The following is a 16,988-nucleotide window of genomic DNA, read 5'->3' on the forward strand; positions in this document are numbered from 1 at the left end:
CGAAACCTGTCCACCAATGGATAACTCTAATAGCAGAGCAGCATGTAAGGGCAAAGACATGGCTTCATCTTTTTGACTTCATCCTCTTGTTTTTATCCATGTAAGTACACCAATCGGGAAGGGACGTTTAGCTCCCTGCAATACGACACTCGGCTCCGCTGAGCCACTACATTCTATGTTTTTGTACAACTGATACTGACCAAACGTGAAGGACAGGAAGATGCACGTTCCACAACACCTGGAGGGCGCTGAAGGATGTCTGTCCAACCTGGCTGTAGAAAGTCAGTCTGGAATCCGGAAATCTTCAGAACAGAAATAAATGACTGTACTCACCCCCCATGAGCAGTCTCACAGAGACACCACTCTGTCCCGGACACAGAACAAGTAAAATCCCAACAAATCTGTGCCTCTGTCACCAGGGACCGAGACAAGGAGAAAAGGACAGAGCTGGACACAGATGGTAGAAACTCAAATCTACCCTCTAAATGAGGGGATACAAGACGGCGTTTTATTACAATTCAGACGGCCTGCGTTTCTATTGAGCCTAAAAGCGAGCTTTGACACTTCAATTTAAATGAAGCATAGGGTCATTTTCTGAATTCTACAAAAAAAAATAACCTGGGCACAAGGCCGTATAGCCTGAAGCAGTGCACTTTGGGTTGGGGACTGTGTGGGCAGATCTGGTCTATTTTGCAAATCCTGTTTACCAAAACTATATATATATGTTCCGACCATCTCGATTTGAAAGGATCAGTCTAGTCCAGTGGTGTCAAACTCGGGCCCTTCAGTTTTTGTGGGACTACATATCCCAGCATGCCCTGCCACAGCTTTAGCATGCCCTAATACCAAAACTGTGGCACTGCATGCTGGGATGTGTAGTTCCACTGCAGCTGGAGGGCCCGAGTTTGACACCAGTGGTCTAGTCCATTTGAGGTCTCTCTGGCTCACAGCTGAGGTAATTTTAATGGAGAGGGTTAAGGGCAGACTAGCAAGGCCGAAACAGGATGTAGTTGGCATACTGGTGCACAACATACCGGTACCCAGAATCCCGGCGCTGGAATTCAGACGGTGGCAACCCCTCTGGTATTAGGCTCATGTTTAGGGTTAGGCACTAGGGGGATGGTTAGACTGCAGCATGGGAGAGTGGATAGGCTGAGTGGGGGGGGGGTTGGAATTTTGGTATAAAAGAGGAATAAGTGGCTTCAGCGGATCAATTCCCAGGGCCACTCTGCAGAACCATAGACTCACTAAGGACCGCGACAATCGAATGGTCTGTGACCGATGCTGCAACATTTTAGACAGATGCTTACATTTGCAAAGCCACAGCCTTGGCACGGGGGTGGGGGCGTCTCGACAGATCTTCCGGCTGGTTGTGACAGTTACATATTTCCGCATCGCAGCTGCATACACATAGGAAGAAGGGAACCTCCACTATGTAATGCTCTCATCTGGCGAGACTGAAAGTTGCTCCTATACAGTCTCACCACATTTGGCTGGCAGGGCATGCTAGGACATGTAGTTCCATGTTCCACCGCATCAGGACAGAGGTTGCATATCTCTGATAATGGATATATTTATTTTACATAGTCATAGAATATAGCCAATGACTGGCCACGCAGCGACACTACAACAACACGTGAGAGAAAAAGAATTACAATAGTTTGCCGGACAGGTGATCCTAGCAGGGGTAGTATAGTTTATTGTACTACAGGGGCACTCATTCTGCAATCAGAGCCTCTAATACAGGTTACTGTATGTGTGATGCATGTGTTGTAGAATACACACAATCTGCATTCATAGGAGCAGTCAGAGACTTTGATTTCATGTGTGAGCCCAGCCCTCACATCCACAACCAGCCCCAGTTGTGTGAGGAAAGGGGGGGTTTTCCTGTACAAGCACAAGGGTTAGGAGTGCAAGGTGGGGGGATGTACTCGGCAGACAGACTGCAGACTGTGTGTGCACAGGAGTGGCTGCACCCACACCCTGAGCACGCTGATACCTTATTCCTGAGCTCTACAGTTTTATTGTGTCCAGTAAGTCTACAGACTGACAGAGGAAGCAGTAAAACAGGACTTGGTAACATGAATGATCTAGAACTGTATACAATGTAAAAAAAAAAAAAAAAAAAAAAGTTGCAACATTTACACATATAAACGTTCTTTTCCACTCCAAGGCTATAGTTAAATAAATCTGTGAGGGAAAAGGTGTTATTTTTTAAATTTTCTCCTAAAAGATCATTATGTGTATTGGACTAGGGTGGTATATTAGGGGAATGGAATTAAGGGTGCACACTACATTAACAGGCTGATTTCCTTTAAAGAGCAGACTCCTATCAGGTGCCTGAGAGCAGCAATAAGTATTGGTCTCATATCAGCAAGTTTTTCACCATACATAATGTTTCTTAGCGCAATGTGGAATATTACTGTTACATCAGACACACATTCATACAGTTACTGCAATTATATCGCATAGTGTAATACAGGACTCGACACATTTTTGTAAAATCTAGGAGCCATCTTAAAAGTTTAGGAGCCAGACCATCGTCCATTACCAAAATATATGAAAGCTTGTATAGACCACCACACATGCCCTTTCAGTGCCCCTCAACCTCCCCACAGGCCATCAAATCACCACACATGCCTCTTTAATGGTCATCAGATTCTGCAACATGCCCATACCAGCCCCTGTAATAGTGCCCCCAAAAGTAATACTTCCTGTATTAGTGCCCCCAGTAGATGTGCCCCCAATAGTAATGCCCCTGCAAAATTTCCCCCAGTAGTAATGCCCCCTGTAAAAGTGCCCCCAGTAATAAGGCCTCTGTAAAAGTGACCACAGTAGTAAGCCCCCTGTAAAATTGCCCCTTGTAAAAGTGACCCCAGTAATAAGGCCCCTGTAAAAGTGACCCCAGTAGTAAGCCCCCTGTAAAATTGCCCCTTGTAAAAATGACCCCAGTAGTAAGACCTATAAAAGTGACCCCAGTAGTAAGCCTCCTGTAAAAATGCCCCCAGTAGTAAGCCCCTTTTAAAAGTGCCCCCCAGTAGTAAGCACCTTGTAAAAGTGCCCCCAGTAGTAAGCCCCCTGTAAAATTGCCCCTTGTAAAAGTGCTCCCAGTAGTTAGTCCCCTGTAAAAGTGCCCCCAGTAGTAATCCCCTTGTAAAAGTGACCCCAGTAGTAAGCCCCTTGTAAAAGTGCCGCCAGTAGTAAGCCCCCTGTAATAGGGCTGTGCGAAAACACAAAAAAACCCAGAATACTTACCTTAAGCCCAGTTCCTGCGTCTGCCGCAACTCATAACTATGGGAGAGACATCATGACGTCTTCCCCATAGTGCCCGTGGAGGGAACCAGAGCTCAGGAGTGAGCTACGGCTGCCGCGAGTCGGGCGCCCGCTGGTAAAATCTTACAAGCAGGCACCCGGCAAATGGAGCCTCCCTGCGGCGGCCGGGGAAGGAGTGTGGCAGCAGGGGGGACCCTTGGAAAACTTTGTCGTCTGGACTAAAATCTTAGTCGCCATGGCGACGGGGATTTGTCGAGCCCTGGTGTAATATGAGTGGCAGTTGTATAGGGGATATTAGTATACATATATGCCAGACATACTGGCTGCCTAGGGGGGATATTAGTATATCTGTTGCCAGCTCTGTGGTTGTTGTTAATAATTATATTTTTACTATTATTATTATATCAGTACTGAACCTCTAGGGCAGGGATGGGGAACCTCAGGCCCAGCGGCCGTATAAGGGCCACGGAGCCATTTGGTCTGGCCCTCGGAGCTTTGCCTAGAATGGCACCCTGCACCCACAATCTATGCAGCACTGCTGTCTGTAGCGTCCTTAGAATGCTTCAGTCACACAGCTGCCCTTACAGCTCCCCGGAGCATCCTCAGGATGCTCCGGGCATTGCTGTAATCACCAGTGACTGTGGTGCTGCCCCTTGTACCATCATGCGGAGATGGGGCGTGGTCTGCATTAGGCCCACGAATAATGTTATATATATCAAAATGGCCCTCGGCACAAAAAAGGTTCCCCACCACTTGTCTAGGGGGTAATATATATATTTATACACATACACACACATAGGGGTAGTAATATATAAGTGCGGACTGTGTAGGGGTTATTAGTATATACATTCTGGTCGCATAGGGGGTGTGTGTGTTATTATTATCCTAAATTTATATGGTGCCACAAGGGATTTGCAGCGCCTTATACCATTTTCACACTGGAAACCCGGTCTCCACCCTGTATTTTCAGACTTATTGGCCCTACCCGGCTTATTGCCGGATCGATGACGTTACCGCGTGCCGAGCTGGGGCTTGGAGATGAGATCATCTCCAAGCGCCGGCTTTTCCTATGCTGTGGACGCGCCCAGTGTCGCATCGACCCGGGTTACCTGTTCACACTGCACCACGAGCTGGGCTGAACCTGTGTTCGACCCTGCTCGTTACCAGTGGTGAAATGACGGGTCGCTCAACCCAAGTTCTTTCAACTGAGTCCTTTCACACTGCACAGTAACCCAGGTTGCTCTGCTTTCATGCGAAATAACCCGGGTTATTGCTGGCAGTGTGAAAGGGGTATAACAAAGTACATAACTGAATACATAAAGTATATATACACACACACACATATACACATACATACAGATACACATACACACACATTTACACACGCATAAATAACACACAGACACCATGCAGTAGTATTAGCAGGTCTCATGGTCCTGTATATACAGCACAGGGGGAAATCTTTTCCATAGTAACAATTCAGATGTCTATTAGAAGTGTCCTCAGGGACATCACATATATATAACACTCTTACCTTACAGACAGATGTCCGCACTCGCTGGGGTGCGGCTGTTCCCGGTGTCTCTGGTGCGGGGGTTCCCCGTGCTCCGATCTCCGGATGCAGATCTTCCCGGTTCTCTGCCTCCGGTGCTGGGTGTCCCCGGTGTCCCCGGTGTCCCCGGTGCCGGGTTAGGTCGCGTTCTCTCCCGGCTCGTCCTTGTTTGTTCTGTCCTGTGACAGCGGCGGATGTGACGCCCGGGGGAGGAGGCCGAGGTCTGTCCCCCTCACACACCTCCCAGCCCGATCACTGTCATTGGCCTCTCCCGGGGAAGGAGGTGACAGTGACCTGGCAACCAGTGACTCCAGCTGGGCATGATACTGGCACGGTCACGTGCACACTTGCAAGATGCTGGCACCGTCATTTGCACACTGGGCATGAGACTGGCATCGTCATGTGCACACTGGCATGATACTGGCGACTCATGTACACTCTGGGCATGAAACTGGCACCGCTATGTGCACACAGGGCATGATACTGGCACCATCATGTGCACACAGGGCATGATACTGGCACCATCATGTGCACACTGGCATGATACTGGCACCATCATGTGCACACTTGCAAGATGCTGGCACCGTCATTTGCACACTGGGCATGATACTGGCATCGTCATGTGCACACTGGCATGATACTGGCGACTCATGTACACTCTGGGCATGAAACTGGCACCACCATGTACACACTGGGCATGATACTGGCACCGTCATGTGCACACTGAGCATGAAACTGTCCGTAATGTGCACACTGGCATGATACTGGCCGTCATGTGCACTCTGGTAATGATACTGGCACCATCATGTGCACACTGACATGATAATGGCGACTCGTGCACACTGGACATGAAACTGGCACCGCCATGTGCACATTGGGCATGATACTGGCACCATCATGTGCACACTTGCAAGATACTGGCACCGTCATGTGCACACTGGGCATGATACTGGCACACTGGGCATGATACTGGCACCATCGTGCACACTGGGCGTGATGCTGGCACCATCATGTGAACACTGGCATGATACTGGAGACTCATGTACACACTGGGCATGAAACTGGCACCTCCATGTGCACATTGGGCATGATACTGGCACCATCATGTGCACACTAGCATGATACTGGCACCATGTACATGAGGTATAATACTGGTACACTGTATATAATAGTGGTACAGTCATGTGTACATGAGGTGTAATACTGGGCACACTGTATATAATACTGGTACAGTCATGTGTACATGAGGTGTAATACTGGGTGTACTGTATATAATACTGGAATAGTCATGTGTACATGAGGTGTAATACCAGCAGGTATAATACTGGTACAGTCATGTGTACATGAGGTGTAATACTGGGTGTACTGTATATAATACTGGTACAGTCATGTGTACATGAGGTATAATACTGGTACACTGTATATAATAGTGGTACAGTCATGTGTACATGAGGTGTAATACTGGGTACACTGTATATAATAGTGGTACAGTCATGTGTACATGAGGTGTAATCCTTTGTACACTGTATATAATACTAGTACAGTCATGTGTACATGAGGTGTAATACCAGCAGGTATAATACTGGTACAGTCATGTGTACATGAGGTGTAATACTGGGTGTACTGTATATAATACTGGAATAGTCATGTGTACATGAGGTGTAATACCAGCAGGTATAATACTGGGTACACTGTATATAATACTGGAATAGTCATGTGTACATGAGGTGTAATACCAGCAGGTATAATACTGGAACAGTCATGTGTACATGAGGTATAATACTAGTTATACTGTATATAATACTGGTAGTGAGTCTTGAGGGCCCGTTTGCAGGATTGTAGAGAGGTGGAGAGCCTGATGGGGAGAGGGAGAGAGTCCCAAGTGGGGAGCAGCACTGGCAAAGTCTTGGAGGCGGGTGTGGGAGGAAGGTACATGAGGTTTAATACTGGCACACTGTGTGCACTGGGTATAATACTGGAACACTGTGTGCACTGGGTATAATACTGGCACACTGTGTGCACTGGGTATAATACTGGCACACTGTGTGCACTGGGTAGATTACTGGCACACTGTGTGCACTGGGTATAATACTGGCACACTGTGTACACGGGGTATAATACTGGCACATGTGTGCACGGGGTATAATACTGGCACACTGTGTGCACTGGTTATAATACTGGCACACTGTGTGCACTGGGTAGATTACTGGCACACTGTGCACTGGGTATAATATTGGCACACTGTGCACTGGGTATAATACTGGCACACTGTGTGCACTGGGTATAATACTGGCACACTGTGTGCACTGGGTAGATTACTGGCACACTGTGTGCACTGGGTATATTACTGGCACACTGTGTGCACTGGGTATATTACTGGCACATTGTGTGCACTGGGTATAATATTGGTGCACTGAGTATAATACTGGCACACTGTGTGCACTGGGTATAATACTGGCACACTGTGTGCACTGGGTATATTACTGGCACACTGAGTGCACTGGGTATAATACTGGCACACTGTGTGCACTGGGTATATTACTGGCACATTGTGTGCAGTGGGTGTAATACTGGCACACTGTGTGCACTGGGTATAATACTGGCACACTGTGTGCACTGGGTATAATACTGGCACACTGTGTGCACTGGGTATATTACTGGCACACTGTGTGCACTGGGTATAATACTGGCACACTGTGTGCACTGGGTATAATACTGGCAAACTGTGTGCACTGGGTATAATACTGGCACACTGTGTGCACTGGGTATATTACTGGCACACTGTGTGCACTGGGTATATGCACATGGCACGCCTCCAAATAATGTCAGGCTGGGGTAAAGCCCAGCACTCCATCACTGGCTGGGCTTCCCCCCAGCCCTCTCCCGTCAGTGAATAGATGCCGCGCGCACCCTGTGGTAAGGTCTCAGGTCTCGCAAGCCCGTGGACTTCCTGCTCTAATAGAACAGGAAGTCCGCTACTGACATCACGAGTGATGTCAGTAGGGCCGCCCACAAACGCCACGCGTTCCTCCCCGCCTACAAAATGGGGCAAGCTGTCAATCAATATCGACAGCCACCCCGTCTTGTAGCGAGACACGTTGCGACAGAGCTGCCGTCGCAGTACGGATCCAACTCGCATTGGTTAATTTCATCCCAATCGGTGCAGGGCATACTTTCCGACATCCAGAGCCAGCATTCCAGGATGGAGAAGCCAGTCTTCTTCGGCGAGGGGGCGTGACTGTATGACTGCAACATTGTAGCCCCGCCCCCTCTTCACAATGCCAAAATTAAGGGCATTGTGAAGCAGCGAGTGGGGCCACGAAGACGCAAATCGCGTCACCGCCCCCCTCCCCCACTGCGGGGGGTTCTATTGCAACTGCGGGGGGTGTCGGACAGGTCGGCGGCTGACAAGAGGCTTGCCAGCCTCTCCAGGGGGCCGGGAGTGGATCACGATTTTTGGGAGGCTCCCGAACGAATCGGGAGAGTAAGCAAGTATGATGCAGGGGTTTCCAAATGCATATCCGGACAGACAAACAAACAGACCAATTAATTTTATATATAAGATACTGTATATGTATGTGTGTTATATATAGTATACTGTATATAAAATGTATTTATGGAACACCCTCCACAAACACACAAAGCCAGCATTTGCTTCTGACTAGTAACAAACTGGTCGCAGATGTAGGGCATGCCAGTTTCCAATGCGGCTGCATCTAGAGATTTTATTTGTAGAGGGCTCTTGCGCTGTAACGAACACAAGCGTCTTTGCGTATCCATGAGCGATTCAGAGTTGGTCACATCTTTCTCCATCAAATGAACATCGCTGGATGTACACAGGTAAGAGAACCTGGCGCATAGGGGGGGCTGGGGGAGGTACAGGCACAGATATCCCTGTGAATTAGAATACGGGCAGAAAAAACGGCATTAGATTTCCGCTCGTGACGTACAGGAATTCCAGCTGAGAGAGGTATGTGCATGTAGTTTGTATGTGGAGGAAATCATTTGCGATATGAGAATATCTAGGAGTATTGTATGCACGTGGAGAATATAGCTGTGATATGAAGATATATGGGAATTTGGAGGAGATGTATCGAACTTAAAGAAGTTTGATACTTCTATCCATTTGTGACATATATACATATAGGAACATATGGAGTTGATTGTGATGTACTGTACATTCAGTGGCCACATTATTAGGTACAAATGTCAAATCAGGCAATCATGTGGCATAAATCCAATGCATAAAAGCATGAAGATATGGTCAAGAGGTTCAGTTTTTAATGCAGACCAAATACCAGAATGGGGAAGAAATATGATTGTTGGTGCCAGGTCAGGTGGTTTGAATGCCTCGGAAACTGGAGATTTTCACGTACAACAGTCTCTAGAGTGTACCAGCTGTGATATGCAGAAGAGCATATCTTAACACACAGCACATCGAGCCTTGAAGGGGATGTGCTATGGCAGCAGAAGCCCACTCGTGGTTCCTCTTCTGTCAGCTAAGTACAGTACACTGAAGCTAGAATGGGATCGACAATACTAGACAGTTGAAGATTGTAAAACATCACCTGGTTTAAAGCTGGGTATACACTTAATGATGCCACCCAGCCATGGGTCATATGACCGCACCAACATATCGGGCGGCTGGTACACATCACACGATCCGGTGCCTGATCGTGCAATTTGTCGGCATAGGCCACATCCCACTGCATGGGCTCGTCAGATGGATTGTCAGATTCAGCTGCATGTAGGGCCGATCTGACGATGCGACTGACGACCATATGGGAGCACTCGCGCTCGATAGTAGTGCGTACACACTGGCTGATGTCGACGATGTGTCGGCCCGTTCCGCTGGATCGGACAATATATCGTCTAATGTTTACCCAGCTTGATATTCCACAGAAGAAACACCAAGGAGACAAGCCCCCACACAGGAAAGAAAACCACACACATTGGCATCCATAAGGAAAAAAAAATACATTTGCCCCCACAGGGAAACAAAACTCACACATTGGCCCTCACAGGGAAAAAACACACACCAACATTGTATTAGCAGGGTAGTATGGCGGCATTGATAGTGGAGTGCGCTACTGTGGAGACTCCATTTTGCTTCTCCAGGGAGGCTTGATTCCCTGTACCAAGATGGCGACAGAGGTTAGTACTGCACATGAGTGGTGCCTTTTTGTCACTGTATAAGAGTGCCATAGTGGGTGACGTACGTCTCCTGCTTATCTCCAGAGAGACACGCAAAATTAGCCTGCATACTGCTGTTCCAGCATCCTGCACTGCTACCTGCTAGCTACATACACTCAACGGCTGGTGAGCTGTATGACACCCCGCTCCGCTCCATCCTGAACCAGTGTGTATCACAGTGAGTACGGCTATGCATGAATTGTGTTCTAATAAACCATCCCACTCATTAAGCTACAGCATACTTACCTACTTTGCTGGGCAGCTTTCCGGGAGCAGCAGGAGGGGACCTGCTGCTCTCCTCTTCAGGGGGCAGGGCCAGCCGATAGACGGCATTAGGCCCGCCCCTTCACAGAAAACCCCTGTGATTCGCGGGTCCGTGAGGAGGGGGCGGGGCTAAATGACGCAATTTGCCTAATTTAGCCCCGCCCCTTCCCGACGGACCCGATAATTTCAGGTAAAATCTCCCCATCCTGCCCACTTCACTAGGAAGTGGGCGGGATGCGGGAGATATGCCTACTCTTCCGGGATCGCGGAGCGTTACCCGAAAAATCGGGAGCCTCCCGCGATTCCCGGGAGAGTAGGCATGTATGAGCCACTGGACTGTTCCCAGTGATAATGCATCCGCTGGTGTGTACACAGGGCCGGTTCTAGACATTGTGGAGCTCAGGGCGAAAGTTCCCAGTTGCGCCCCCCCCCCCCCCCCAAAAAAAAAAAGAAAGAACTTTTTTTTTAGATAACATAACATTATGCCACACGCAGTAATGCCCTTTATGACACACGATGCCACGCGCAGTAATGCCCTTTATAACATATTATACCACACGCAGTAATAATAACACATTAAGCCACATGCAGTAATGGCCTTTATAAAACATTATGCCACATGCAGTAATGCCCTTTATAACACACAATGCCACACGCAGTAATGCCCTTTATAACACATTATACCACACGCAGTAATAACACACTATGCCACACGCAGTAATGCCCTTTATAACACATTGTGCCACATGCAGTAATGCCCTTTATAACACATTATACCACACGCAGTAATGCCCTTTATAACACATTATACCACACGCAGTAATGCCCTTTATAACACATTATGCGACACGCAGTAATGCCCTTTATAACACATTATGCCACACGCAGTAATGCCCTTTATAACACATTATGCCACACGCAGTAATGTCCTTTATAACACATTATGCTACACGCAGTAATGCCCTTTATAACACATTATACCACACGGAGTAATGCCCTTTATAACACATTATGCCACACGCAGTAATGCCCTTTATAACACATTATGCGACACACAGTAATGCCCTGTATAACACATTATGCTATATGCAGTAATAACATGTATAATACATTGTGCCACACACAGTAATTACCTTTCTAATACATTATCCCCAATTCAAATTACACCACACAGTAGTCCCTTATGTTATGACACAAAGTGGTGCCCCTTTTACATAATGCCAAAATTTGTGTATCTTATACACAAGGCCCACAGTAGTAGTGCCCCTAATACAATGCCCATAATAGTAGTGCCCCTTATACAATGCCCACAGCAGTGGTGCCCCTTACACAATGGCCCCAGTAGTGGTGCCCCCCATGCAGTGCCCCCAGTAGTAGTACCCCCAGTGGTATTGCCACCTATAGTAGTTCCCCCAGTAGTAAAGCTCCACAGTAGTAATTCCCCAATTAGTAATGCCCCCTATAGTAGTGCCCACAGTAGTAATGCCCCCTATAGTAGTGCCCACAGTAGTAATGCCCCCATTAGTAGTGCCCACAGTAGTAATGCCAGTAGTAATGTCCCTTATTGTATTTCCCTCAGTAGTACTGCCCCCATTAGTAATCCCCCCATTAGTAATGCTCCCCAGTAGTACTGCACCCATTAGTAATGCCCCCATTAGTAATCCCCCCATTAGTAATCCCCCCATTAGTAATGCTCCCCAGTAGTAATGCCCCCATTAGTAATGCTCCCCAGTAGTAATGCCCCCATTAGTAATCCCTCCAGTAGTACTGCCCCCATTAGTAATGCCCCCATTAGTAATGCTCCCCAGTAGTAATGCCCCCTATAGTACTGCCCCCATTAGTAATGCTCCACAGTAGTAATGCCCCCATTAGTAATCCCTCCAGTAGTACTGCCCCCATTAGTAATCCCCCCATTAGTAATGCTCCCCAGTAGTAATGCCCACTATAGTACTGCCCCCATTAGTAATGCTCCACAGTAGTAATGCCCCCATTAGTAATCCCTCCAGTAGTACTGCCCCCATTAGTAATCCCCCCATTAGTAATGCTCCCCAGTAGTAATGCCCCCTATAGTACTGCCCCCATTAGTAATGCTCCACAGTAGTAATGCCCCCATTAGTAATCCCTCCAATAGTACTGCCCCATTAGTAATGCTCCCCAGTAGTACTGCCCCCTTTAGTAATGCCCCCTATAGAAGTGCCCCCATTAGTAACGTCCCCAGAAATAATGCCCCCTGTAGTTGTGCCCACTAGTAGTAATGCCCCCTATAGTCGTCCCCCAGTAGTAATGCCCCCCCAGTGCTGGTGCTTCCGACTGTAAGAAAAACACAAAAAACACAATACTTACCTTTAGCCGCGCTCCTACTTCTGCTGCCGCTGCCTTCTGGTCCGACGGCGGCTCCTCGGATCTATGGGGAGACGTCAGGACATCATGACATCCCTCCCATAGTACTCTCTCTCTGCCGGAAGCCGGAGCTCAGGAGTGAGCTACGGCTTTTGGCTGCCGCTGCAGGGAGGGGGCTGGGTGCCTGCTGATAACAAATATCAGCGGGCGCCCGGCAAATGCAGCCTCCCGGCGGCGGCGGCTGGGGGGGGGTTTGGGACCGGCGCATTGTTTTTTTTTTTTTTTTTTTCCTTCTATGTTTTTTTTTTGCGGGGGAGGGACTCAGTGGTGCCCTCTAGGTGTCGGCGCTTCGAGCGACGGCCCTGTTAGCCCGCACCTAGAACCGCCACTGTGTGCACATAAACTGCCATGCCACCGCACCTGTACACACATTCCCAGCAGTCAGCAGATAGTAGTAGCAGAGTAGTATGGTGACAGCAGATAGCAGCAGAGTAGTATGGTGACAGCAGATAGCAGTTGCAGAGTGGTATGGTGACAGCAGATAGTAGTAGCAGATTAGTATGGTGACAGCAGATAGCAGTTGCAGAGTGGTATGGTGACAGCAGATAGTAGTAGCAGAGAAGTGTGACAGCAGATAGTAGTAGCAGAAAGTGTGACAGCAGATAGTATGTGTGGTGACAGCAGATAGTAGCAGCAGAGTAGTATGGTGGCAGCGGATAGTAGCAGCAGAGTAGTATGGTGGCAGTGGATAGTAGCAGCAGACTAGTATGGTGACAGCGGATAGTAGCAGCAGAGTAGTATGGTGACAGCGGATAGTAGCAGCAGAGTAGTATGGTGGCAGCGGAGAGTAGCAGCAGAGTAGTATGGTGATAGCAAATAACAGCAGAGTAGTATGGTGACAGCAGATAGTAGCAGCAAATAGTATGTGTGATGACAGCAGATAATAGTAGCAGAGAAGTGTGATAGCAGATAGTGATGTGGTGACAGCAGATAGTAGTAGCAGAGTAGTATGATGACAGCAGATAGCAGCAGAGTAGTATGGTGACAGCAGATAGTAGTAGCAGAGAAGTGTGACAGCAGATAGTAGTAGCAGAAAGTGTGACAGCAGATAGTAGTAGCAGTTAGTATGTGTGGTGACAGCAGATAGTAGTTGCAGAGTAGTATGGTGACAGTGGATAGTAGCAGCAGAGTAGTATGGTGGCAGCGGATAGTAGTAGCAGAGTAGTATGGTGACAACGGATAGTAGTAGCAGAGAAGTGTGACAGCAGATAGTATGTGTGGTGACAGCAGATAGTATGCGTGGTGACAGCAGATAGTAGTAGCAGAGTAATACGGTGACAGCAGAGAGTAGTAGCAGATTGTATGTGTGATGACAGCAGATAGTAGTAGCAGAGTAGTATGGTGACAGCTGATAGCAGCAGAGTAGCATGGTGATAGCAAATAACAGCAGAGTAGTATGATGACAGCAGATAGTAGGAGAGAAGTGTGACAGCAGATAGTAGTAGCAGAGTAGTATGGTGACAGCAGATAGCAGCAGAGTAGTATGGTGACAGCAGATAGCAGTTGCAGAGTGGTATGGTGACAGCAGATAGTAGTAGCAGATTAGTATGGTGACAGCAGATAGCAGTTGCAGAGTGGTATGGTGACAGCAGATAGTAGTAGCAGAGAAGTGTGACAGCAGATAGTAGTAGCAGAAAGTGTGACAGCAGATAGTATGTGTGGTGACAGCAGATAGTAGCAGCAGAGTAGTATGGTGGCAGCGGATAGTAGCAGCAGAGTAGTATGGTGGCAGTGGATAGTAGCAGCAGACTAGTATGGTGACAGCGGATAGTAGCAGCAGAGTAGTATGGTGACAGCGGATAGTAGCAGCAGAGTAGTATGGTGGCAGCGGAGAGTAGCAGCAGAGTAGTACGGTGACAGCGGATAGTAGCAGCAGAGTAGTATGGTGATAGCAAATAACAGCAGAGTAGTATGGTGACAGCAGATAGTAGCAGCAAATAGTATGTGTGATGAAAGCAGATAATAGTAGCAGAGAAGTGTGATAGCAGATAGTGATGTGATGACAGCAGATAGCAGCAGAGTAGTATGGTGACAGCAGATAGTAGTAGCAGAGAAGTGTGACAGCAGATAGTAGTAGCAGAAAGTGTGACAGCAGATAGTAGTAGCAGTTAGTATGTGTGGTGACAGCAGATAGTAGTTGCAGAGTAGTATGGTGACAGTGGATAGTAGCAGCAGAGTAGTATGGTGGCAGCGGATAGTAGTAGCAGAGTAGTATGATGACAACGGATAGTAGTAGCAGAGAAGTGTGACAGCAGATAGTATGTGTGGTGACAGCAGATAGTATGCGTGGTGACAGCAGATAGTAGTAGCAGAGTAATACGGTGACAGCAGAGAGTAGTAGCAGATAGTATGTGTGATGACAGCAGATAGTAGTAGCAGAGTAGTATGGTGACAGCAGATAGCAGCAGAGTAGTATGGTGATAGCAAATAACAGCAGAGTAGTATGATGACAGCAGATAGTAGGAGAGAAGTGTGACAGCAGATAGTAGTAGCAGAGTAGTATGGTGACAGCAGATAGCAGCAGAGTAGTATGTTGATAGCAAATAACAGCCGAGTAGTATGGTGACAGCAGATAGTAGCAGCAAATACTATGTGTGATGACAGCAGATAATAGTAGCAGAGAAGTGTGACAGCAGATAGTGATGTGGTGACAGCAGATAGTAGTAGCAGAGTAGTATGATGACAGCAGATAGCAGCACAGTAGTATGGTGACAGCAGATAGTAGTAGCAGAGAAGTGTGACAGCAGATAGTAGTAGCAGAAAGTGTGACAGCAGATGGTAGTAGCAGTTAGTATGTGTGGTGACAGCAGATAGTAGTTGCAGAGTAGTATGGTGACAGCGGATAGTAGCAGCAGAGTAGTATGGTGGCAGCGGATAGTAGTAGCAGAGTAGTATGGTGACAACGGATAGTAGTAGCAGAGAAGTGTGACAGCAGATAGTATGTGTGGTGACAGCAGATAGTATGCGTGGTGACAGCAGATAGTAGTAGCAGAGTAATACGGTGACAGCAGAGAATAGTAGCAGATAGGATGTGTGATGACAGCAGATAGTAGTAGCAGAGTAGTATGGTGACAGCAGATAGCAGCAGAGTAGTATGGTGATAGCAAATAACAGCAGAGTAGTATGGTGACAGCAGATAGTAGCAGCAAATACTATGTGTGATGACAGCAGATAATAGTAGCAGAGAAGTGTGACAGCAGATAGTGATGTGGTGACAGCAGATAGTAGCAGCAGAGTAGTATGATGACAGCAGATAGCAGCAGAGTAGTATGGTGACAGCAGATAGTAGTAGCAGAGAAGTGTGACAGCAGATAGTAGTAGCAGAAAGTGTGACAGCAGATAGTAGTAGCAGTTAGTATGTGTGGTGACAGCAGATAGTAGTAGCAGAGTAGTATGGTGACAGCAGATAGCAGCAGAGTAGTATGGTGATAGCAAATAACAGCAGAGTAGTATGGTGACAGCAGATAGTAGGAGAGAAGTGTGACAGCAGATAGTAGCAGCAAATACTATGTGTGATGACAGCAGATAATAGTAGCAGAGAAGTGTGACAGCAGATAGTGATGTGGTGACAGCAGATAGTAGTAGCAGAGTAGTATGATGACAGCAGATAGCAGCAGAGTAGTATGGTGACAGCAGATAGTAGTAGCAGAGAAGTGTGACAGCAGATAGTAGTAGCAGAGAAGTGTGATAGCAGATAGTGATGTGATGACAGCAGATAGCAGCAGAGTAGTATGGTGACAGCAGATAGTAGTAGCAGAGAAGTGTGACAGCAGATAGTAGTAGCAGAAAGTGTGACAGCAGATAGTAGTAGAAGTTAGTATGTGTGGTGACAGCAGATAGTAGTTGCAGAGTAGTATGGTGACAGTGGATAGTAGCAGCAGAGTAGTATGGTGGCAGCGGATAGTAGTAGCAGAGTAGTATGATGACAACGGATAGTAGTAGCAGAGAAGTGTGACAGCAGATAGTATGTGTGGTGACAGCAGATAGTATGCGTGGTGACAGCAGATAGTAGTAGCAGAGTAATACGGTGACAGCAGAGAGTAGTAGCAGATAGTATGTGTGATGACAGCAGATAGTAGTAGCAGAGTAGTATGGTGACAGCAGATAGCAGCAGAGTAGTATGGTGATAGCAAATAACAGCAGAGTAGTATGATGACAGCAGATAGTAGGAGAGAAGTGTGACAGCAGATAGTAGTAGCAGAGTAGTATGGTGACAGCAGTTAGCAGCAGAGTAGTATGTTGATAGCAAATAACAGCCGAGTAGTATGGTGACAGCAGATAGTAGCAGCAAATACTATGTGTGATG

At 47.4% G+C, this 16,988-nt stretch overlaps 1 protein-coding gene across 1 annotated transcript in view; it reads right to left on the bottom strand.

Annotated features, from left to right (window-relative positions):
• Nucleotides 1-5,039, bottom strand: part of PPARA (peroxisome proliferator activated receptor alpha) — a 52,697-nt gene extending 47,658 nt beyond the window's left edge. Inside the window, exon 1 of the mRNA XM_088478291.1 lies at nucleotides 4,808-5,039. The gene's annotated coding sequence lies outside the window, so the exon portion shown is untranslated. The remainder of the gene's footprint in view (nucleotides 1-4,807) is intronic.
• Nucleotides 5,040-16,988: the final 11,949 nt, after the last annotated feature.

This window comes from Taudactylus pleione, unplaced genomic scaffold, assembly GCF_031769625.1.
Source record: "Taudactylus pleione unplaced genomic scaffold, aTauple2 ptg000212l, whole genome shotgun sequence".
Classification (NCBI taxonomy): domain Eukaryota; kingdom Metazoa; phylum Chordata; class Amphibia; order Anura; family Myobatrachidae; genus Taudactylus; species Taudactylus pleione.